The sequence below is a fragment of the Dermacentor silvarum genome, chromosome 1 (assembly GCF_013339745.2).
Source record: "Dermacentor silvarum isolate Dsil-2018 chromosome 1, BIME_Dsil_1.4, whole genome shotgun sequence".
NCBI lineage: Eukaryota > Metazoa > Arthropoda > Arachnida > Ixodida > Ixodidae > Dermacentor > Dermacentor silvarum.
In genome coordinates this window covers 86950240-86974938 of record NC_051154.1, presented here as the reverse complement: position 1 = coordinate 86974938, position 24699 = coordinate 86950240, and the positions used below count along the sequence as shown (strand labels likewise).

At 45.4% G+C, this 24699-nt stretch overlaps 1 long non-coding RNA gene across 1 annotated transcript in view; it reads right to left on the bottom strand.

Moving 5' to 3' along the window:
- Positions 1-23410, bottom strand: part of LOC125946735 (uncharacterized) — a 169583-nt gene extending 146173 nt beyond the window's left edge. Inside the window, exon 1 of the long non-coding RNA XR_007467832.1 lies at positions 23107-23410. This is a non-coding gene — a long non-coding RNA (uncharacterized LOC125946735). The remainder of the gene's footprint in view (positions 1-23106) is intronic.
- Positions 23411-24699: the final 1289 nt, after the last annotated feature.

The following is a 24699-nucleotide window of genomic DNA, read 5'->3' as shown; positions in this document are numbered from 1 at the left end:
GTTAGCACCGGTAGAATGCAATGATTGTACACTTTTCTTTTCAACGACAGTGGTAATCTCCAAGTCAGGATTTGGTAATGCCTGCCGTATGCACTCCAGCCCAAATTTAATTTTCTATAAATTTATTTCTCATGATCAGGGTCCCCTGTGAGTAATTGACCTAGATAAACGTACTCTTTTACAGACTCTAGAGGCTAGCTGGCGATCCTGAATTCTTCTTCCCTTGCCAGGCTATTCAACATTCTCTTTGTCTTCTGGATATTAATCTTCAACCTCACTCTTACACTTTCTCAGTTAAGGTCCTCATTCATTTGCTGATGAAGTTAGGAAATTCGCAGGCGCAAGTTGGAATCAGCTGGCGCAAGACAGGGGTAATTGGAGATCGCAGGGAGAGGCCTTCGTCCTGCAGTGGACATAAATATAGGCTGCTGCTGATGATGATGTTGATGTACGTAAACGGTTATAAAAATTACATAGAGACAGTTTTCCTAGAGCTGATATTGAGTTAGAATATAATATTCAGTTGTAACTTTGTTGGCAACAATTTATCTTGCAGCCTGAAGAATTTCAAACACTTCTGCCAAAGTTGACAGGATCTCGTACGACAAACTGTAACTTTTACTTTCATTATGCGTCGGGACGTGAAAAGCTGACGTGGATATACTCTTTGTTGTAGATCTATCAGTAAACATGAATATGTGGTCATCTTGCAGTCGACTTATATGTAGCAGCATCAGAAATAAGGCATCTGCTGGATGTGTTCACAATTTTTATCAATGTAAGTAAGGGCCAAAGACAAAGACGGCATGATCCATGGCCAACGCTGAAATGTAATTTCTGGGCGGGGGGAGCGACGTACATTGCTGGGGAATGCTGGACTGATGATAGCACAATGCATCGTAGATTTGTCCAGGGCTTTCAAATCATTTAGTTTGCAGCAGGTTATTACCATATTTCGTTGTTATTGTGTAGAAGTTATAATTTTCTTGAGTAGGAAGCGCTTGAACAGGTGCTTCTCTAGCCTCAGCTGTGACAAGGCTGCCCAGTGTTGAGCGAGACAAGCCAAGACGTATTCTGAGACTACGAGCAATCGGGTTTGTCAGCATTCGACGAGTATAGTCACATAAGCAGTGCATTGCAGGCAGTCAATAGGTGATGGTCTGGCGAACAACACAATCTGCATCTTAAGCAGCGAATGTGGAACCACGTTCACAAAGCTTTTCGTTTGTAAGAGCTGTTTGGCCTTGGTCAGCCGCTTTTGTTAATGTGTCCAATAAATTGATTGACCAGCACTTGTTCTTAACTTGTTCTTAGGAACAGTCCTATAACGAGAGAACTTCATTAGGAATAGGGCCCCTGAAGCGCTGCACCATCCAGTGGCTACAATCCGTTGTAATTCGCTGAAATTTGTACTGATGCTCATTTCAAAACAACATATATGGACACTCCAAGAAAGATTACTTTCCAAGAAAATTTCCGTAAATCAATGAGTCCGAAGAACAGGCACAGCCATGTGTCTGACTGTAAATGGTTAGTTGGCCAGGCATTTTCTTGGTGGGTAATACCGCTGACTTATCCGCTGATCAATCTACACCACTTTCTGTCAAGTAAATTCAGTCTAGTTTCCATACTTTCTTTCAGAACTTTTTGTATTTTTGCGCATTCTTAGCCGGAAAACCACAGACACACGTCATCTGCATCAATTGATATATGAACAGACGTGGGCGAGCGACATGGCTACTTGAACATCACCGCGTTGAAAAGTAAAATGCTTAAAATACTCGCTGTGGAATGAACTGCTTAAATGTACAAGGTGTTCGAAAACCATTACTTGTCTTCATGTAAATACTATGATGAAAAATAAAATAAAAAAGTCAACGGAGTCAGAGACCTTTCTCTCCGCGGTTATAAAGGCCATGTAGGCGTGAAAATAGGTTCACGGTGTGAAAAGCTCGTCATATGTCCACAAAGTTTGCGCTTTTAAATCGACTTAGAGCTTTCTTTTGTACGTATGTGTCGAGGTCAAGAAATGGATCCATCGCGCTTCGTCGTGTACGAAAGCTGGTCATCTGTTCGATCAAACAACTTCCGACCACAATTAATGTACTTGCTGAATCATTCTTTCATAACCTTGTCGATGAAATCGAACAGGCTTGGCCAAAATGACGACAATAGGTTTGTAGTTTTAGTCCGCTTCTACTGTACCCCAAGCCCCATACCAAGGCGTCCTTCCTGGAATGTAGCGCTGGCTTGTTTTCGCAGCTGCGATTGTAACTTTTTAGGAGAGTGTCTCGTAAAGTAAATTATGTGTAATAATATCACGGCTAGGAGCGCTTTCCTTTTCTACTCGCCCCGATGCAGACTGCGATGCAGCCATACTGAACCTTGCGTTCATCAAGTCATGACTTCCACATACGCATCTGTTTTAGTCTGACATAGTGTACTTACTCAGCGTGGTTCGATTAGATTAGCTAGAAGGCGGGCGTCTGCTGGCTTTATTAGCGCACAAAGATCATGCTGCACAACTTCTGCCATAGGGTTTGACGCCAAATCAATGGTGCCTCAGGGAGCGATGGTTTACTTCATGAAAAGAATAGGGCCCGATACTTTTCACAAGGACATGTACTGGCTCAAATACTCGCAAAGTCCTATTCATCTTCGGCGACAGACTTTTTCAAGTTGTCTCCGCATTCGGGAGAATATTCTCTGCGTCTCCCAATAGCAATTTACTTGCCCAGAGGGGTGGTAGCGGCGTTCAGCGCTACGACGAATTACGCGCAGTCGTCGGAATTCACTACCGAAACCAATTTGACCTTCTGGGAGAAGTTCTTTGCTATTCGTAGACCCACAATTTGGGTTTGTATATTTTGATAAAACTCCGCCTAAGCACAAGTTTCCATATGTTGCCGTTCAAGTGTCGAAAAACCTGTCAATTAGTAATCTGTACACGACAATGGTTGTTTGCTGTGTTAGGTTTCATTTTCGAATGCCGAATCATAACAGGGGTGATGCTTACTTCCGTGACATTCAATATCGAGAGGCAACACCATTCGTCAGCCGCAATGTCATCATACCAACGCAACCTTAGGTCCAAGACGCAGAATAAGAGGCCTGCTAAAGAATGTTGATGAGCCATCATTTATGACGCAGAGACCGTAGTCGTCTAAAATATCGTCTAGCGGTTTCCTCATTAAAGTGCCCCCCCCCCCCCCCCCCCCCCCCTATAGATTTACGCGCTTGGACGGCGAGCTAAACAGCCAAACGCTACAGTGAGAACTTGCTTTCGCTCAAGGTAGTCATTTGTAATGTTTAAGCTAGCTTTCTGTTCCAAATTGAACCTGCAAGTCTAATATTCCGGAACATTCGTTTCCGATTACTGTAAGGGTATATATAGCCCTTTCGTACACATGCAAAAAAGGTCGTTCACCACGCTTCCGTGGGCGCCGCCATATTTTAACACGTGGTGACGCTTCCATCGCTTGCCTCAGCCTGCCACCGCAACCGGTGTTTACGATGGCGGCGCATGACGCCGGTACGCTACAGCAAGCCGATGTTTTGGAGGCTCCCGTCTACAATGGCTGCATGAATGACACGGAGCTCTGGCCAAAGCTTCAGAGGACGTCCCCGTATGTTCATCCTTCCGAGCGCATTACGTCTTTTCCAAATAGAGAAAGCACCAACGTACGCTGCGTGTATTAGAAGGCAGGGCTAGAAACTGTATTACAATACACAGTAGTACATACTTTCTGCTTCTGAATGAAATTACAGATTTCGGCGGCGTGTGTGTACGCAAAAAACTATCATCATCAGCATTGGCTCAAGCGTCGTCATCTTCTTCCGCAGCTGGCTCGTCGGTGCCCCTCGTTTCACGCTAGTGCTCGTGCTCGGCACGCACTCGTGCCACTGCTCCTGCATTCGTTGCCGTCGTCTGCTTCTACGGCTGGCTGCGTTACCGCTCATCCTTCCAGCGTAGAATTTCACTTCACTTCTGTCGTCGTAATGGGAAGGCCGCGTTTAGGGGGTATGAGCCATTGCTTAAGGGGGTATGAGCCATTCATTGTCTTACGTAACGGACAGATTTAATTTTGAAGCAATTTAATTTCGAAGAATCGTAAGCGGCAATGGCGGGCAAATGCTGCTAACCACGCCGCCGAGCAAACTCGAGACATCGAACGCAAGCGACAGCGGCGGACTGCAGGCATACCGTCAGTGACGTCGTTCTCTCCGTCGCATCATGGTTAGTTTAGGTGCACCCAGGACAAGCTTCGCTTACCCCCATTTTCCGGTTGGTTAGTTTCTTTTTTTTTTCTTAATTTGCAAATCACTTTGAAGCCATAACTTGTCATGTTTTTGGTTCAGCAACGTTTTTCTGCGCGATGTCATCTGATTATTATTTTTTTAGGAATCCCTCACCCAGTTGCGGTATACTTTTTTTTCGCGCTTCGGGATTAGGACATGTTTTGAAGTTTTGTAGATGTTTGTTGAAAAAAAATAATATCGCTTGTCACTCGTTTGCGCTGTCGCTTGTGGCGAAACGTTCAGCTACTAACATTCGTATGTAGCCGATTTACCCCCCCCCCCCCTCCCCCGCTTTTGGTCGGCATACACATTTCAATGATTGCACTCGCTTCTAATGCGTGAGTAACTGATTAGACGTGACTGTGAGTCCGTTTAAGCGGTCGACATTAGGGGCATCCCGAAAAATATATATACAGAAGCGTGAGCACGTGTCCATAATCTTCCCACGCTATCCGGCCACCATATTTTTCCTGGAACATCGCTTTGATCCAAAAGAGTCGCAAAACTTTTCTGCCACAGCGAAACCTTGGTTTGAGGTAGACGGTTGTTGGACATTTTATTCCCGGGTTGTTGCGAAACAAGAGAGAAAGAGCACATAACAGGACAGAAGCTACCGTCAATCACAGTTATCAGAACGCCATTAATGAGTGGTACACCTATTTTAGATGTTTATCCACTGTTATCACACAATTAAACACTGCGACCTGATCCGCATTTAAAACAAAGATCCACGCGAGAATGTCATGGCGGTTATTCCACTAACAAGGAAAGAGCCTTACACATGTCTGCAGGCTGTTAGGATTTCACCGCGGAATCGCGATTTTGAAAATGAGTATTCATAGATAACAACTCTTGGCACAACTCTGGGCACAACTCTGCTAGTCTGCTGCAAGAATGTTTTTTTATTGCAAGCAGAGCCCTTATTTCACGTAGTGATGATCTAAGTGATAATATGGAGATCATTTTTGGTGCAGCGAGCATCAGGGGTATTAGCAACTGTTTTAGGCCATCTCATGAAAGATGTAGCCTCGTGACACTGTCCTGAATGGCTAGCCATGACGTGAGATGTCTCCTCGGAGTCGCGACAAATATATTTACTGGAGTAGTCAGAGAATCAACCGGTGAGTTGTGAGTGTGACAAACTTTGGATTTTTTTTTTTCCGCGAATGCATAACTTGGCACTCCGTCGTGCGTCTCTTTAGATGAACGCTGATGTTATACTGACCATCAGGGCGGGTGGATTCCTTCCAACCTGTCAGGATTTGCAACGGGGCTACGTCTGACACTGCCTTGCAAGACCTCATCGTGCTTCTTTTTTGGACACTACCTGAATGAAGATGGGCGCCAGCCATCTCAACTTGTGCAGCAAGGTTGTCGCTGAGAGATGGAGTCCTTGTGGAAATAGGATCGTGCGCATACTTTCTGGCATTGTAGCTATACGACAGTACTTAGAGCAAGAAGTCCGTGCGGATAACCACGCGAGCGCTGTAGAAACGCAACCACTGATTTTCACTGGTGCATCCTAATATAACACCGGTGGCCATGGGCTTGTCCAACTATACAAGCATAATTACACTTATGTAGAAGCATGTTCAAAATTTTTCTTAAATTCATGTCGTATTACGTTGTTGCAGAATGATCATGTAAAAGCGAGAAATTTGAAGTTCGATAATCAACGATACGGCAGAACCTGCGTACGAGTACGTTGTTCTCCGATTGCCAGGTGGAAACTGCTGCGGCTAAGGTTAGTCTACAATGTTACAGTAACGGAAGAAATATACTGGATGATACAGAGAGAAACAATGAATGTATGAAGCTTGTGTTTACCTCAACTTGTTTGATAATTTAGTCTTCGCGCGCCTTCAAGCTTTCGCTTAGCACTATAAGACGGTGAACAATACGCATTTGTGCGCCTTAGTATTACATGAGCAGCATAATATCTTCCCCACTACACGGTTATTTATATCAAGTCCTGTATGGGGTGAAATTCTTCCCACGCGACAGCTTTGTCGAATAAAAAAAGAGAAGATAGAGGATTGGCAAGAAACACAAAAGCGTCAAAGTGAGTGTCAGTCCGGCACCGTCGTAGAACAGTTGTGGGCTAGAGCGCTTGCAATCTTCTGTTCGGCGCTATCCTGCGTCAGCACCGCACCCCGAGCCCGCAACCAGCCCGGGCTTGGAGCCCCGCACACCAGGAGCGCGCAGCGCTCGCTCTAACGAGCCATTTCGCGTGCGACGCTGCCGATGCGAGCACCAACCGCAGGGAGCGTCATCCGCGGTTCATCCTTGGCGGCACGCTGAATAATAATAGGAGCACGCTGTCTCTGGAGCGTGAATCAGATGATGACTCCTGATTCTTGATAACGCATTCATATTTCTTCTCTGATGAACGGAAGGAGAAAAGAACTGACGCTACGGCGGAAACGATTAACCTCCCGCCGCCAGATCGGCTGAGGGCGCACTTCCCTGCTCGGGGTCTTCGGTCCGGGCGCAGATATTTGCACCATTACTTTAATCCGAAGACGCGGTTTCTCCTTACTCCCTCGACATCCCTGCACTCTCTCCGACCTCCTTCCCTTCGCAGCGGGTCTGCAGAAGTGCGCAAGATAAAGGGTTGGAATATGGACTTCTTAAAAACGAGCTCCTTTCTGCTGCCACGTAGGGCACGAGTTATGGCTCGCCAAGAGGGGGGGGTGAAGCTGGCTTGCGACTCGTTATGCCGTCGAATTTAACGGCGCCATTGTGAGCGGTTCGGTGTGTATGGGCCTGCGCGCTCCCGTATATTGGGCGCTCCTGCCCACGTGTTATTTCCTTTCATAGAAATTACGATACGTAAATACAAAGAGGCCAGTTTTATATCCAAACGATGACACTACGACAGTCATACTGCTGTGTCAGTTCTACATGCGTTTTTTTTTTTTTCTTAATCACGACGTGGAACAGGGCTTTCTCGCAAAAATACACGCGAGTCGAACGGTGAGATAGTAGCGGTCTCTTAGTATCCTTTCAGGAAACTGAGGAGAAGATAGCACGCTCTGGCTATGCCACGTATTTCTGAAAGCTGGTCAACGGCACGCCGTGCATCGGATTATGTTTTGGTATGTTTACCTGCCGTGGTTGCTTAGTGGATATGGTGTTGGGCTGTTAAGCATGAGGTCGCGGGATCAAATCCCGGCCAAGGCGGCTGCATTTCGATGGAGGCGAAATGCGAAAACACCCATGTGCTTAGATTTAGGTGCACGTTAATGAACCCCAGGTGGTCCAAATTATTCCGGAGTCCCCCTCTACACGTGCCTCATAATCAGATCGGAGTTTTGGCACGTAAAACCCCATAACTTAATTTAGATTAATTTGGTACGCTTGCCATCATTATGTGCACCTGAGTACTGATCTGTGTAATGAAAGATTTACTCAACGAAATTCGGTCCGAAATGTAACCTTAATAACTAAAATCGCAGAGTATACTGTGGAACCGCTTACTTTTTAATTTTTTTATACGTGTGGCTCCACGCAGAAATAAGAACGTGTTTGAGAGCTGAGAGAGGGAAAGGCTTTTCAATGTCTCACATGCAAAAGTGAATGTTTCACCATAGCGCCTAGTGAATTCGCATAGAGAAGTCCAATGGTTTTACTTTTCCTTGCAAGACACCTGTTGGTTAAGATGAACGTGCCTATAAACATTCACAAGTACCACCGCCGGCTGCAGCACTTAAATACCATCGATACAATGACAAGTAGCCTCCAAGTATAGGCTTCCGCGTAGTAACGTGAAGCGGCGTTTTCAATGGCACTGCAGGCCTGCGACACAATGGAAACGAAAATATTCCCGCTCAGGAACTGCTAGGGGAGCGTAAACTCTCAATGTTTGTGCTTTGGTATCACACACAACTGAAAACAAACTTCAAGTATGTGATATGAATCCAGCGCGCATCTGTTCTTGTCAGGCTCATGAAAACGTAACAAAAGAATTGTACACGACGCACTGCCAACATGCGTGTGTAACAACCATGCATCCGCTCCCGTTTCCCTTCTCGTAGTGAATCACAAGCAAGAGCCTCATCAAAAATTTGAAAAAAAAGAAAATAATAAAGAAGGAAATGATCAGAAAAGAATGCATACTTCAGAAACATTCGGGGCTGGTCCGGACTTGGCACGCTGCGAGAAGCACGAAAGCGGTTGTGGCAACAGTCAGCCACTTCGAGGAGCTGGCAACGAGGATAATTGTGTAGCCGTAATCGGTGCTGAGCGTAATCATTCACGCCCATCGCGAAGGGCTCTTAATTGGCCGACACAACTGGCTAGGCTTACTGGGAAACACCGCCAGCACCCCGGTAATGCAGCTACTCAAGCCGTCCCGTTTCCCTTCTCTCCTAGTAAGACATTCAAGGGCGAACGTTCAACTCTTTCCACTGATGCAGTAGTGATGACCTGATCCGTGCATAACTTGCGTAAGTGGGGTGCCCGCTAAAATGGCTGGCTGGAAGAGGCAGGGAATTGCGTCCGTAATGAGCCGTTCAGGGCATTTCAATCTGCGCGATTCCCAGCTAGATTACGTTACGAGGTTTGCCGATTGTCGCTGCGTACTTGCTCTAAGCGTTTAAAACAAGCCACGATTATGCGCTCTTCAACGCTTAAACGCGTGCCGACACGGCTGCTGCGAAGTGCAAGGATTCGTGACTTTGCACGCATGTTAGTGCAATTGCGCAGAGCTCAGCAAAATCAGTGCACTTCTACTGCATTTTTGCATTTTCAGGGTATATATATATATATATATATATATATATATATATATATATATATATAGAGAGAGAGAGAGAGAGAGAGAGAGAGGGTTCTTTTTTTTCTTTTTTTAGACTATACAGAAGTTTTAAAAATCGCCTGTGGCAGGTACGTAGCACAATTCTAATACGTGGATACGCCTTCCAATAGTGGATACGCCTTGCGAGCTCACCGATATTACAATTCGTAAATTACAATATGTACCGTAAAGTTTTTAGAAACTTAATGAATGCACTTTTGTTAATTAGTTGATTAAATATGTCATGTCTCGTGCGTGTAATGTCCGCCCCTTCGAGTTAGCGTTCAATACGAATTGTGCTGTCTGCCACAGATGATGTTTTTGTTTAATTTTGTATGATCTAAAAGAAAACACCCGGGGATATATATATATATATATATATATATATACAGGGTGTCCCAGCTATCATGCAGCACGATTTAAAAAGAGCAACGGCGTTATGCGAAGCAAACCTAGTGCGTATTGTTTCCAGTACAGTGTAGTAGCCGCCAGTAATTTTTTCGTTGCTGAGATTTAATTAGCTAATTGTAATTAATTATCTAACTCGAGAAGTATTGCCCTAATTATCTTAGTGTCAATGAGAAAATTGTAGAGCAACATGAAAAACTATCGATACAGCTTTCTGTTGCTCCATACGTGCCACATATATGTGTTTTTCCGATTGTGAAAGGAGCCCGCGAGTACACGCAGAATTGCAGCGCGATTGGTCGCTCGAGGCCCTTTGAGTGTATTCGCGGGCTTCTTTCACGCTCGGAAAAACACTTTTATGTAGCACGTACTGAGCAACAGAAAGCTGTATCGATAGTTTTTCATGTTGCTCTACAACTTTCTCATTGACACTTTGATAATTAGGGCAGTACTTCTCGAGTTAGATAATTAATTACAATTAGCTAATTAAATCTCAGCAACGAAACATTACTGGCGCCTATTACACTGTACTGGAAACAATACGCACTAGGTTTGCTTCGCGTAACGCCGTTCCTCTTTCTTTAAAATGGGCTGCGTGATAGCTGGGACACCCTGTATATATATATATATATATATATATATATATATATATATATATATATATAGCACTACGACACACTTACGTACCTAAAGGCTTCCCAAAATCGTAGAATAACTCCTTATCTAAATAGTCTGCATATTTACCTGAAGAACCGTAGATGCAAATGTTAACCTTATGCGTAAATTTCACATGTAGCGCCTCCATCTTTGTATGCAACAGTTATTGCTGTTCTTTCAAAACCAATACAGTGTAGAACATTTACTCGGGACCAGAAGTTATTGAACACATTCTGCTGCAGGGTACTAATCATGCTTCTCGCAAACAAAATAGAAAGAAATAAAAGGCGAACTGAGAATTTTCACTCTCGGAGAAAAGGCTGCTCTAAGCGTAAAAAAAGAGAGGCAGAAGAAAGGGGAAAGGCAGGGAGGTTAACCAGATGGGAAAATCCGGTTTGCTACCCTACGCTGGGGAGAGAGGGGAGGGGGACGTAAAGTGACAGCAAAGTAGAGATAAAGAAAGAAAGGAGCACAGATACACAATCACAGTCGGTCACTGTCCCCGCATACTGTCACCGCACAACACAGTAACCGTAAAATAAAAAAGTTGTCGCAGTTTCACCTGAAAGGCGAAGCATCAATTGCGATAGCAAATTTGAAGAATACGGAGTAATGATAGCAGCTTTATCAGCTGTATAAACTTGAACATGCAGCAGCACCGGCAACACGCAGAACTGTTGTCGACGCCGCCGGCGTTTTGCCCGCGTTCGCTCAAAATGCGTGCGGCGTTGGTGAGTGTTGCCGGATCCTCTGATATAAATAGGCACTTGGTGCTGCAGCTAAACGTCGCCTCCCTTCCCTGCCCCTCCCCCACACCCTTTCGCGCGTCGGAACAAGGTACGTTTACTCTACATATATGGTGATTGTAGAGGAGGAAAGAGACGCCTACTTCTGCAGCCCTTAAGGGAGCACAGCGCAGAACGCGCGTTTGTTCTCCGCCGTGCGTTCACTCCCCGTGAAAGCGCGCGTCCCTCGCGCTCTTTCACTCGCACATACAGCGTTCGGCGGCGCGCGGCGACGATGTCATCTCTATTGACGTCATACAGAACCTCACGGCGACGGCGACGGCGACGGCAGAAATCTGCTTTTGAATGTCCATATAATTGCTATCGCAATAAAACTATAATATACGCTTAATCTTCGCCTTTAAGAGTGGAACGCGATAGCGTTATTGGACGCCGTTGGCGCCGACACCGACAACGTATTTTCTGCGACATGGGGTCCGATGAAAATGTAGAAAGGCTCGGTTTTCAACATTCCCCACAATGTTGCCTAGAACCAAAGTACAGCGAAACACCATCAGAATTGGAGGATGCTTAAGCTTCGCCTTTAGGAGTGCAACGCGATAGCATTCAAAGATCCCTGGCTGCTTATCAGGCTTTTTTCTCGTATATTCAAATTACAGTCCGACGCTATCACGTCTGTAGGTTGTGGTTTAGTCGTACTTTACGATTTTTCTGACGGATTTTACTTTGAGAAATTCAATTTTTGTTCACTAACGTCTTGCGCCACGCGAAGGGCCCGCCCGGTCGGGGTGGTTCGGGATGATGTGGTTCGGCATGAATATTTCTGCCAGACGCCGATGCTTACGCCGACACCGACGCCGACGCCAGATTTTCTACGACACGGGGCCCTTAATGCTGTCGCGTTAATAAATTGGGGCTATGGCCAGAACTGAGCTGCATGATCATGGCATTTAGCGTCTTAAAAGAATTCCCAAGAAGTGAAATAATCGCGAAAAACTTCTAGAACGATGTTGTGTGTTCTGCTTGACTTATCCATTACCTGCAATTTGCCGTGTTACAGCGCAATATTTTCTGCAACTCCGCCTGCATTGTTTATTGAACTCGGTACAGCTATCTATACCAAGCAGTGTATCTGTACCAAGCAGTGTATCTTGTATACGTATTGTATTGTACACTGTGCGTACTTGAATTGGATGTCAATTGGACAAGTACACTTAAGAATGTATTTGGCTCGATTGTATTACTTTGCTATCAAGCACTGCTCATGACCAGCCGATCCTGGCGATAACATGAGCGCCCCGTGGTCCACACACCAAAGCGAAAAAAAAAATGTAAAATAATGTGCACATTATCATTCAATGGCCTGGTCGTGACTGCGTTACAATTTTTTTGTCTCTACTTCATAAACTGTGAGGACCTGCTATGTAAAATGCACTTGTTGTGCAGTAGGAGGTCATCGAACTTACCGTGAAATACTATATATATAGGGTGTCTTCCTTTCTTTTTTTATGCTTTTTCCTTTTTTTTATGCGAAACCATCAAATGGTCCAATGAGCGAAAAAGCCGGCGTCTGTAGCAGAGAAACAGCCCCTAAATTCCCATTGGCTGCGACGCCACGTCACGACCGCGTCTCGATGGAGCAGAAATGTGCCTCTCTTTCACTCCCACTGGGCTTGAGCGCGCGCCTGCCGGCCATGGTGGGCGCTGCTGCTTCCTCAGTCTCTAGTCGCGCAGGACGTCGGTAGCATGCGGCGTTGGCACCGCATGCTGCTGCTGCTTGATGGCTCGGGCAGCATGTACCGCTATGAAGTCTGAAGCATCTACGTCGTCGGCGACCGCAACCTCGGCAATAGCGCAACTTGGCCGTCCACGCCAGTAGACCGCAGACGAAGTAAGGGAGCGGAAGTACGCAGCAAAACGAGTGAGGAGGCGTTGCCCTCTCCCCTCACGCAACACCTGGCGCGCAAGCGCCCCATGATGTGTCCCGTTTCGCCCGCTCTGCTCCGTCGAGGCTTGCATGTGCGGGCCGAGTTCTTCATCAGGCGCCGCATTCAGTCGTAGCTGCACGTGTACATGCGCGCTGCCCCTGTGTTGGAATTCGATGCGCCTAAGGTACTCGACCACGTAGTATGGCGCTAACGTCGCCGCTGTGAAAAAGAAATAATAACCTGCAACAATTTAATCGTAAAACACCATAACATACCCCGCATCAAAACTCGAAAACATTACTCACAGCGCAAAACTCGAAGGACCGCTCAGCGGCGTTCAATTGGGCATTAATGCTTTCGCATTCACAACTCATAAGAAGTGCTTAGGTGTCCGCGGATTGTTTTTTTTTTGTGACTATACAGAATTTAAACAAATATCCTGTGGCAGATAGCACGATTCCAGTCTTCGAGCTGGATTACTCAAAGAGGCGTGCATTACTTGCACGACAAATTGAAATGCATATTCGACTAATTAAATGAATTTGAATAATTAAATATTTAACGAACTACTTTAGGGTAAATAGTTTGCTCTCTACGAATTGGAGCTCATGAGTATGCAAGGCATATCCATTTGGAACGAATTCTTAGAAGGACACCAGTTTTGAGATACTAATTCCCAAAGCATACGATGGAGTGCATTGGCGTCCCAGTCATTTTTGGGCTTCAATGTATAAAACGGCGTTTTCTTAAATATATAAGTAGAACCATAGTGCATTGTTACCACAAGTTTGATGGCGAATATCTAGAACCCGGTGTCATCTTGAGAATCAATCCAAGTGATGGTTTTTTTTTTTTTTGCTCTAAGCACAGTTCATTCGCTAATGAACGTCGGAAAATACATCTGGTCAAATTGTAATTATTTCAACATGGCCCGTTTTCCCGCAGACGCGTAATACATACGTGCAAGCATGTCGTAAATTTTACCCTTATTGTTCTGTTTTCACCAAAAAGTGGTGTGATGGCTGCTATTCATTCATTATTTGTTGTCATCCGGTGGTCTATTATTATTATTATTATTATTATTATTATTATTATTATTATTATTATTATTATTACTACTACTACTACTACTACTACTACTATTCCCGGCTGCGGCCGGTATCGATGGTCCAAAAACTTTAGTGTAGCGCCTGTGTAGGTTTAGGAGCACGCTTAAGATTAAGAAGATTAAGAACACGCTTAAGTACCGTGTCCACAAATTGCTAGCAGCGTATGTATGGTCCGAGAGAATGGCGGCGTGTGGCCGGCTGCCGCTGTTGCTTCTGTGCTTGTCAACGGACCCAAGTGTGTGCGTGTGTGCCTGTGTGGTGCAGTGCGGGGGCGCGACCTCTGACAGCGGGGGGAATCCCCCGTTCCCTCGCCCCTGATTAAAAGGGACGCGGCCAAGACCTTTGGGAGGTGTCATGAAATAAATAGGTGAACTGTCACCCATACCTGCTGTTCCCCGACCTAGGGAACTAGGGAAAGGAGAGGCTATTTAAGCGCAGGTTTTAGTCCCTTCTAATCAGTCTAGAAGCTGAGCCTGTGATCTGCTGAGAAGCAGTCGAGAGGCTAGGGCCGTCCAGTATCGCCTGGGCCGCCTATAGCCACGTCAGAACTCGGAGTAACTAGTTGACGTACGAGACGACAAACCAACATCTGCAACGAAGCTCACGGTAGTTCGCCTCAAGTTAGCTTAACCTGCTTGAGAGAAGCCGCCAGATCTATACTCCCGGGAAACCGAGCCCAGCAATCGCATCCACCTCAACAAGATAGGCTCGCGGCATTCTTCGGGAAAGCTCTGCGCCCTGACTTCACGGTTTATGGACTAGCTGCTGCTGCCCGGCCACGCGTATGACATCGTTCGTTTTTCTTTTCAACTTTGTTTTCTTTTGAACTTTGTTTTCGTTAACTACTGTTAAGTCTATTCTTGTTCTCACGCGATCCCCGCATGGAGTGTCCGTTTTCTATGGAAGAACTAGAAGCTGCTGCTAGCTTTGTGCAGGCGTTCTTAAGCGCCAGGACCTGAAGACATTACGTGCGGTGCCCTGTCTAACCTAGGAGACCAAGCTCGGAAGCACTCTTGCTCCTATACAACGACTCCTGGCAGACGGGTACGGTTCCGCAGGAATAGACGTCAAGTCGCCTCAATCCATCCCTGCCTTCTGCCTTTCTCTTTCCTCCTCCTCCTGTATATTTGATCCGCGCCCGTTTCATTTTTATATCCACTGTGAATTGCTCGTCATATTCCTTTGTCGTCATCATTGAGCTATATTAAGTTCAGGTGTGTTAGTTTTCTTGTGTTTTTGTTATTATTTTAGTTTATTAATTTGTGTATTGTCGTCAGTTGCGAAACAGCTTTTTTATTTGTTTTTATTTCTTTTTTTTCTTTTCTTTTTTTCTTTACTCCCTACTCTGACCCTTTCACTGTGTTCGCTTGAGTGCGGCACAACCAACCGGCTTGTATACCCCGTCGATGACTTCGCACCGATGGCGAACGGGTGACAAGCCGTGACAAAGACTAACGGTAAGAGTAGGAGTAGGCTGGGCTGAAAGGTGAAAGTTCTGCGTCCAGGTCGAAGGAAAAGCTGCCGCAAACTTACTCCGTGTTTGGACGGCCCTATAAAAGTGGTATGGTGCTAGTGAAATTAGTGCAGTTCCACCACGGCGAGCGTGAGCAGTTAACTTTCTGGGGTGCGCAGTGGGTCTTCCGTTGTGCTTCTGAAGCTGCAAAGATCTAAAAAGTGAGGAGTGGTACTGAACTAACTGATCTAACTGATCACTGATCTAACTCAGAGACCGCCACGCAAGCTTTACTAAATTGCGTGGCAGACTAGACTATACATTGACTAGACTAGATTAGACTTCGCCGACACGTGCGAATCGGCGTGCGTTCCTTTTGACAAGAATAGTAAGTGTCAGGGGAAGAGACGAAAAAGACACCCGCCGCGGCAGTTTAGTGGTATGGCGTTGCGCTGTCTGAGGTCGCGGGTTCAATCCCGGTCATTGCAGTCACATTTCAATGAAGACGAAATGCAAAAACGCTCGCGTGCTTAGATTTAGGTGCGCTTAGTTATAAAGAAGCCCAGGTGGTCAAAATTTATCCGGCGTACGTACCCCACCGTGTCTCGCACGTGTATTTAGAATACGGCAGCATTTGAGTTTCATTTAGTGCGTGGAAGTACTTATAAATAAGCGCGAATCTTCTTGTAGTCTTGAACGCGTAATTTGCGCAAGTTTTTTTTCGTTTTTTTTTTTTTTTTTTTAATGCGCGAGTCGCACGCAAGCCTTTTGACCGCAAAGTGAGAGCGAGTCTGATAGTACATCCGGGAAGTCAACGAGGCTCTCAGTGGCACTATTACGTGCGTTAACAACGGATGTAGAGTACGAACATATGACATTTCAATTATCAATTATTTAGGGTCATTCTGCAGTTAAGTTGGAGGATATTGGTGTTGTATGCATAGACGTGTAATGTTTTGTTCGATTCATTTTTTAAAGTAATCTGAAGGTCGTAAGTCCGATGCTTCTCCAGTCCACTACATTTTCAGGCATGGAGTGGCACCTGACACCGGCAAAAAGAATCGCCAAGAGCTAGTGCGCCTATACTAGTCAAGGTGCAACCAAACTAGAAAGGCCCACTAAGCTACAACAAAGTCACTCCCTCACCAGAACAGAATTGGCCTCCCTGGTACAGTATTAGGCCGCTACCTCCCAAATGACTCCTACAATTTACCCACGGCCTTCAGTCCCAAGCGGCGGCGGAGCACCTGAACAAGGCGGCGGCCAGACCTCTGACACGGCAGAGGGTGCTAAGAATCTCTGGGTCCGGACAGGCCACCAATGGAAGCTGAACCTGGCCACGTTCAACACGCGCACCCTATCGAATGAGGCTTGCTTAGCAGGGCTATTTGAAGAATTAGCAGGTATTTCCTAGGATATTATTGGCCTTAGTGAGGTTACAAGAACTGGTGAGGCTTATACAGTGCTGACTAACGGCCACGTCCTCTGCTACAGAGGTCTTCCAGATAGAAGAGAATTCGGAGTAGGATTTCTAGTCCATAAGGACATAGCGGGACAATTGATGAATTCTACAGCACTAATGAGAGGGTAGCAGTCGTCGTAATAAAACTGAATAGGAGGTATAGAATGAAGGTTGTACAAGCCTATGCCCCAGCCTCCAGTCACGATGATGAAGAGATAGAACAGTTTTTGAAGATGTCGAATTAGCAATGAGAAAGGTGCAAAATCAGTATACTGTAGTCATGGGCGACTTCAATGCAAAAGTGGGGAAAAAGCAGGCTGGCGAGCAAGCAATTGGCAACTACGGCATCGATTCTAGGAACACTAGAGGAGAGATGTTGGTAGAATTCGCGGAAAGGAATAGGCTCCGAATAATGAATACCTTCTTCAGGAAGCACAGCAACAGGAAGTGGACCTGGAAACGCCCTGATGGCAAAACAAGGAATGAAATAGATTTCATACTCTCTGCCGATCCCCGCAGAGTGCAGGATGTAGAAGTGCTAGGTAGGGTAAAGTGCAGTGACCATAGGTTAGTGACGTCTAGGATTTCTCTCAATTTGACGAAAGAAACAATAAAGTTCGTCATGAAGAAACAGGCCAACCTAGACGCAGTAAGGGTAAAAGCAGACCAATTCAGGCTGGTGCTCACAAACAAATATGCAGCTTTAGAACAGGGAGATAAAGACAACATAGAGGTAATGAATGAAACCATAACTAGGTTGATCTTAGAAGCAGCAATTGAAGTGGGAGGTAAGGCACCAAGGCAACCAGTAGGTAAGCTCTCCCAAGTAACAAAGGACCTAATAAAGAAACGGCAAAATATGAAAATGTCAAACTCCAGAGGTCAGATAGAATTCGCTGGACTGTCGAAACTGATCAACAAGAAGAAAGTAAGGGATATTAGAAAATATAACGTGGAAAAGATTGAGGAAGCAGTAAAATATGGAGCAGCACGAAATCAGTGAGAAGAAAACTAGGCATAGGACAAGGCAAAATGTATGCACTGAAAGATAAGCAGGGTAATATCATCAGCAATTTCGATGACATAGTAAAAGCAGCGGAAGAATTCTATACTGACCTGTACAGTTCACAGAGCAGCCAAGCTACTTTCATTCGAAGTAGTGATGAACACGATACACAGACCCCTTCTATAACTAACAGCAAAGAAGTTAGAAGGGCCTTGAAAGACATGGCCAGGGGAAGAACTGCTGGAGAAGATGGAATATCAGTCGATTTAATCAAAGATGGAGGAGCTATCATGCTTGAAAAGCTTGCGACCTTTTACGCGCAAAGCCTCACGACTTCAAGTGTACCAGAGAACTGGGAGAATGCCAGCATTGTGTTTTATCCATAAGAAGGGAGACGTTAGAGAATTGAAAAATTATAGGCCCATTAGCTTGTTTTCAGTATTGTATAAAGTATTCACCAAGGTATACTTTCAAATAGAATGAGGGCAACACTTGACTTCAGCCAAACAAGAGAACAGGCTGGCTTCAGGAAGGGATATTCTACGATGGATCATATCCATGTCATCAACCAGGTAATAGAGAAATCTGTGGAGTACAATCAGCCTCTCTATATGGCTTTCATAGATTATGAAAAAGCATTTGATTCAGTGGAGAGACCAGCAGTCATAGAGGCATTACGTAACCAAGGAGTACAGGATGCATACGTGAATATATTGGCAAATATCTACAAGGATTTCACAAGAAAAGTAGAAAGTTACCTATCAAGAAAGGGGTCAGGCAAGGAGACACAATCTCTCAAGTGCTATTCATTGCATGCTTAGAAGAAGTATTCAAGCTCTTAGACTGGGAAGGCTTAAGAGTGAGAATCAACGGCGAATATCTCAGCAACCTTCGGTTTGCAGATGACATTGTCCTATTCACCAACAATGGGGACGATTACAGCAAATGATTGAGGTCCTTAACCGAGAATGTGTAAGAGTGGGCTTGAAGATTAATATGCAGAAGACAAAGATAATGTTCAATAGCCTGGCAAGGGAACAAGAATTCAGGATCGCAAGTCAGCCTCTAGAGTCTATAAAGTAGTACGTTTATCTAGGTCAATTACTCACATGGGACCCTGATCATGTGAAATAAATGTATAGAAGAAGAAAATTGGGCTGGAGTGCATATGGCAGGCATTAACAAATCCTGACTGGGAGATTATCACTGTCGTTGAAAAGAAAAGTGTACAATCATTGCATTCTACCGGTGCTAACGTATGGGGCAGAAACTTGGAGGTTAAAAAAGAAGCTTGAGAGCAAGTTAAGGACCGCACAAAGAGCGATGGAACGAAAAATGTTAGGCCTAACGTTAAGAGACAGTAATAGAGCGGTGTGGATCAGAGAACAAACGGGGATAGCCGATATTCTAGTTGACATTAAGCGGAAAAAGTGGAGCTGGGCAGGCCATGTAATGCGTAGGATGGATAACCGGTGCACCATTAGGGTTACTGAATGGATACAAAGAGAAGGGAAGCGCAGTCGAGGACGGCAGAAAACTAGGTGGAGTGATGAAGTTAGGAAATTCGCAGGCGCAAGTTGGAATCAGCTAGCGCAAGGCAGGGATAATTGGAGATCGCAGGGAGAGGCCTTCGTCCTGCAGTGGACATAAATATAGGCTGATGACGATGCTGATGACCCCAATACCGCGTGCCTCATAATCATATCGCGATTTTGGCACGTAAAACCGCATAATTTAATTAATTTTAGCCGAGAAAGACAAAAACCGTGACACTATCGTAAAGGGAATGACGTCACGTTTTGCTTTTTAGCGTTCAAAAATAAACATTACAGCTCATGCGTTAGGTCATACGTATATGAACCCATGACTTGTTGAGGGTATATTTTAGTCGTTTCAATGCTTATTCAATTAGCGGCTCAACCAATATTCTTTCCCAACATTTGGAGTAATACTAGTACGTTCTTAATATGGGAGCGGAATACAAAAATGCGCCTGTATTCCAAGAATAAGGAACCACAGGTGGCCAAAATTAATTCCCAGCAATTCACGACAGCGTTTCTTATATGCTCCTGGGCATCTTTGGGAGGTAAAAAATTATCAATTTTTAATATTCTCCTCATTTCAGCCGTATTTTAAGAAAGTAATGGATTTCAATATTCCTTCCTTTGTTTTTGAAGCCTATCGAAACTTTAATTTTTAATTTTAACCATGACAAGACGCTTGCGTTCACCACTAAAAGAGCTTAAGAGTACACACAATACTTTTAGTGTCAAGAATATTCGCAGTTCCTTGAGCAGCTTGAAGTTTGGACTCCTTGTGGCGGACATGCAGAAATTACGATAGCATGGCTAGGGTCGCATTCACGCTGCAAATTTGTGACACGCATCAGCAAGACAAGCAGCAATCGATCATCTGAGCTGTGTCAGCCCACCCATCCTACGACTCATGAGGTTTCCTAGTGATGGAATTTCCAATTCTGCATAGCATGCGTACAGCGATTAAAGAAAACACGTTTGCTAAAAACCATGTCAGCGCTGCTATGGTTTAAACTCATGCTACTGTCACAACAAGCGCTAACGAGCATGCCTTCCTAATGGCTGGAACGACGCATAAGCACGTACTGTTAATTTTTTTGTTATGCTTCCCGGTAGAAATTCAGTTACTTTATCCACCTTCTACGTGGCATATTCGCATCTGCAGTATGCCGACTGATGTCTGACAGCCTTGTAAAGGAGGTGCACAGAAAAAAAGGTGTGCTGAAAGTCAGATTTCATTCATCGCCTGTATGCAACCGTTTTTCAAATTCAAAAATAACGCGAAGCCTCGCAATGTAAGCAAACAGGTGCGCTTTATCATCATCATCAGTTCACCACATGCGCAGTAGACAAGTCACATGACGCTATTGGGAAGCAGAAATAGTCTGCTGGCGAATCTGAAATGACGCACTCAGCTTAAGGCATTGCTTTCAACATATACAAAGTACGGAGCACAGTATACACGGCATGTTTTCGTAGAAATGTCCCAGTCCACACTCGTTGTGGTAGAACGATAAACAATTCTGACAGAACGCTCACGATGGCTGTCGAAGTTAAGATCACAGCATGTACACCTTTGGACGCGGCCTCCGAGCCGCATCCAGTTTTGTCCCGCTGGTGCTGTATAATTAACGCCCAGCATACCAGACTTCGAATGAACTACGGCACCATTGGACAACAGTCTACTTCAGGCATAAACCTTTTATTCATTGGCAGCTAGACGAGCGGGCGTTCTCACTTTTTTCAGTCGGATACGCACCTGTGGAGTGGACTCGCAGCAAGTCGGTAGAGGAGAGAAGGGAAGATACCATTCGTGGCGCAGCGTGCTAGAGCATCGGATTACTGTGCTTGAGGAAGCCGCGTTAAGCGGGTTCGATTCCTCCCAGCACCGGACATATTGGAAAGGATTTCTTGTTTTTATTTGAAGGTGGGAGAAAACGCTTAAACAGACATCGACCAGCCGATTGGAAAGTGGGCGAAGTATCCTAAAAATTGTAATCGCATTAATGTCTGTATGTGTGGACGCAGCATACTTCACCACAACTGATTAGAAGAGCCCAATAGACTCTTCTAATCGAGAGCCAAGGAGGAATTCGTCAGGTATTGAAGGTCAAAGGCACCCGCTGCCAGTAGCCACTACCGCACTCGCTTTAAGTCACGCTCCCTAAACGACAAGGAATATGTGAACCAGTTATGCTTTCAATTTTTGTCGCTTCGCTAACTCGAGTATATCTGTCCACCAAAGTTTTGGGAGCACGAAAGGCAAGAAAAAAAAAAACTTTAAGTTCTACGTTGATTCATCATGCGCCCAAGAAACTATGAGTGCTTCTTGCCATGCGTCCTTGCGAACTACGAATTGTTTCGTCCAGTTTTATGCTGTGTTATAAAGTGGCGAGAAAATTCAGTTTTTTTTTTATTTCCGCGTTCCGAAAGAAATCGTAGTTATTTATTTAGTTAGTTATTAAGTTGTTTATTTATTTATTTGTGTATTTATTTCTAACTAATTTATTTATACCGTTGTGGCCAGCGCAGCATTCTTCATATATCATTCCAAATTGGCAGAGGTAGATCATAGAGAGAGAGAGAGATATGCGTCATGCTAAACCAGATTTCATTATTGATAAACTTTTCAAGAAGTAGGAAACTGTACGTTAAGAATATCCTGGTCTTCTGTTTTTCATGATGAATCCTCAATGATTCCTAATGTTTCGGTACGCTAATAAATGTTGAAACAAAAATAAATTGCATTCACAATTTTATTGCAGCCTCAAGACTTATAAATTACACGAAATAAAACAAAAGATGGCACGAATGAAAGACTCCAATATAACACAAACAGTTCAATGAAATCCTGCAAGAACAGAGAACAAAGAAAAAAAACAGCCCAGTTTCTTTTTCTTTTTTTCTGTCTTTTCAGTACATATATAGTATACATGGCTTTGACTTGCGCGCTGGATGATTGTGCAGAATCGTGTTCAGCCACCGCGGTTGATAAACATGCGCAAAGGCGCACTGATTGAACTTTTCTAGGCGAGATGGGAAAAGCAAAAGAAACGCCAGCGCTGCCAAATGACAGAGCATCCACAGCAAAAACTACGACGGCAAGCTAAGAAAGGTGCCTGGGGCGCATTTCCATCGGGGCGCAGCTTGCGGCATCGCTCGTTACGCGAAAATGCCAGGGGTTCATGACACCCGCCGAGCTCTTTACGCCCAGCGGAGCACGTCCCGTTCATTAGCGCCAACGGAGCGGTGCCGCTTGTCTTAACACGCCCGAAAAAGGGGCGGAGTCACATAGTAATGAGAGAAGCGATGCATAAATTATCATCAGATGCGTCGACAAAAGGGAGAGATAACGCCGACGAAAGAGAGAAGACAGAATGGGGAGCCGGGGAGGAGAAAAAAAATTAGGAGAGGGGTGAGAGAGGACGGAGGGAGCGCGCGCGCGTGGCAGAGGGAGGAAAGGAAGCGTCGAATTGAGCTCGGGCTTTCCAATTAGCGACGGCGGGTCCTGCGGGCCCTAAGGAGCAGAGAGGGTTGGAAGGGGGGGGGGGGGGGTCTTTGAAGGGCGCGCTGCCACCGCGGGGAGGGTAGAGATAGGGAGAGGGCAGCGCGCAGCCATTCCGGGAAGAAGGGGAGCCATCAGCACTGTCAGCCCGGCGACGGGAACGACGCGCAACGCACAGCAGAAAATGAACGCAGACTTACGTTTGGTTTTCGAGCGGGAGGAATATGGCGGCAGTGACGGCGGCAACGGTGGTGGCGTCGGACCCGGTCGAGAGAGATCAATCGATGAGGGGAGAGTGGCGAAAGAAGAAACCGGGGGAAGAAAGAAAGAAAGAAAAAAGCCGGAAGGCTATCTGGAAGGCGGGGACGAGACGATGTGCCGAAAGGCGCGGGCGGACAAATTAAAGCGTAGTTTTGAGGAAAAGGTGCTCGAGCCGGGCAGCTTCCTCGAAGTGAGCGGCCTCGGAATGGAAGCGCCACGGAGCGTTTCTTTAGCCGCTCCCTCCCTTTCCTCGCCGTGTTCTCTTTTATTTCTCTCGGGAAAGCGCGTGGAGCGTTTCTGTTTGGGCTTTTCTCGTGCGAAGAAAGCGAGGAGGGCGCCATATCGCTTCGATTACTTTGCCGAGCGCCAGAGGGCGCTGTTGTTTTCGCAGCACCGGGCGACCTCTCTGGACCGCACGCGCCGAGCGCATCTTGCTTCACGCGCGCGACAAGCATACTCCCGAACGCGCGAGATTTAAATCATTCGAGAATTCGGTGTCGTATGGTCCCACTTCAGGGTCTAAAGAAAATTCGACTCGTTGGAGAATAAAGAAACTTTACGCCTGGTTTTTTCGAGACTCAAGGAAGTTCCGATCACGTAGGACATTGTGAGGGAGGTGGGAAGGCCGCATGGCAAGTTCGTGCACTGCTGGCCCTGAAGTCCCTCCCTAAACTCCTAAAATTGGGTGACAATTCTGCAAATGACACAGTTTTTCCTTGTCCTTACTTCCATCCCAGCGAGAGCGACAAGTGTGAGGTCACAATGTAGCCCCACCAGTAGTCAAGAATTTAGCATATACCAGTGTTATGCCCCTTACTCACCGTTCTGTCAAAATTAGAGGAACAGGCAAGGAAACTGGAATTCTATGTAATGTTAAAAGAAACGCTTCAGCCCTTATGAATCACTGATCTAAAACGACGTAGAACACTACGGCATCGCGCAGTACATAATGCGAATGACTGAACATGCAACAGTGCACAGAACACAATAAAAATTGTACGAAGTCATTAAGTCATCACAACGAACGGTCACTGCGCGATAATCATCAGGCTTTGATATATACCTACCGACATTTGTAACCTCGCAGTGCGAGACACCACTTGGTTCGGTGATGCTGTGTGCTTTGCATGCATATATAGTTACTCATACGAAGCTCTTTGTCTTCATTCACGAGAACTTGGAAGCAAGGCGCGATTGTTAACTGAGCAGAGGGAAAAGGCACAATTTGGAAACATAAAACACTGAGGCTTCTCCTCTTGCTTCGGCAACAGTTCAGAGACCTCCTGCGCCTATGATTGGAGCAAAGTTAGCAAGCGCACCGTAATGAAGCGTCTAAACTGACAACAAACGAGGTAAAGGGAAGGGAGTCCGAAGTGGCTTAAGGAGTGGCCATTCAACAGTTCCAGAGGCAAATATTATCGATGTGAAAGGTCATTTCATCGTTTTGATAGTGGTTGATAAGGAATGAATTGATAAACAACAATTAAGCATGCAACTTGGTGTGAAGAGCAAGATTAGAACGTGAATTTTAG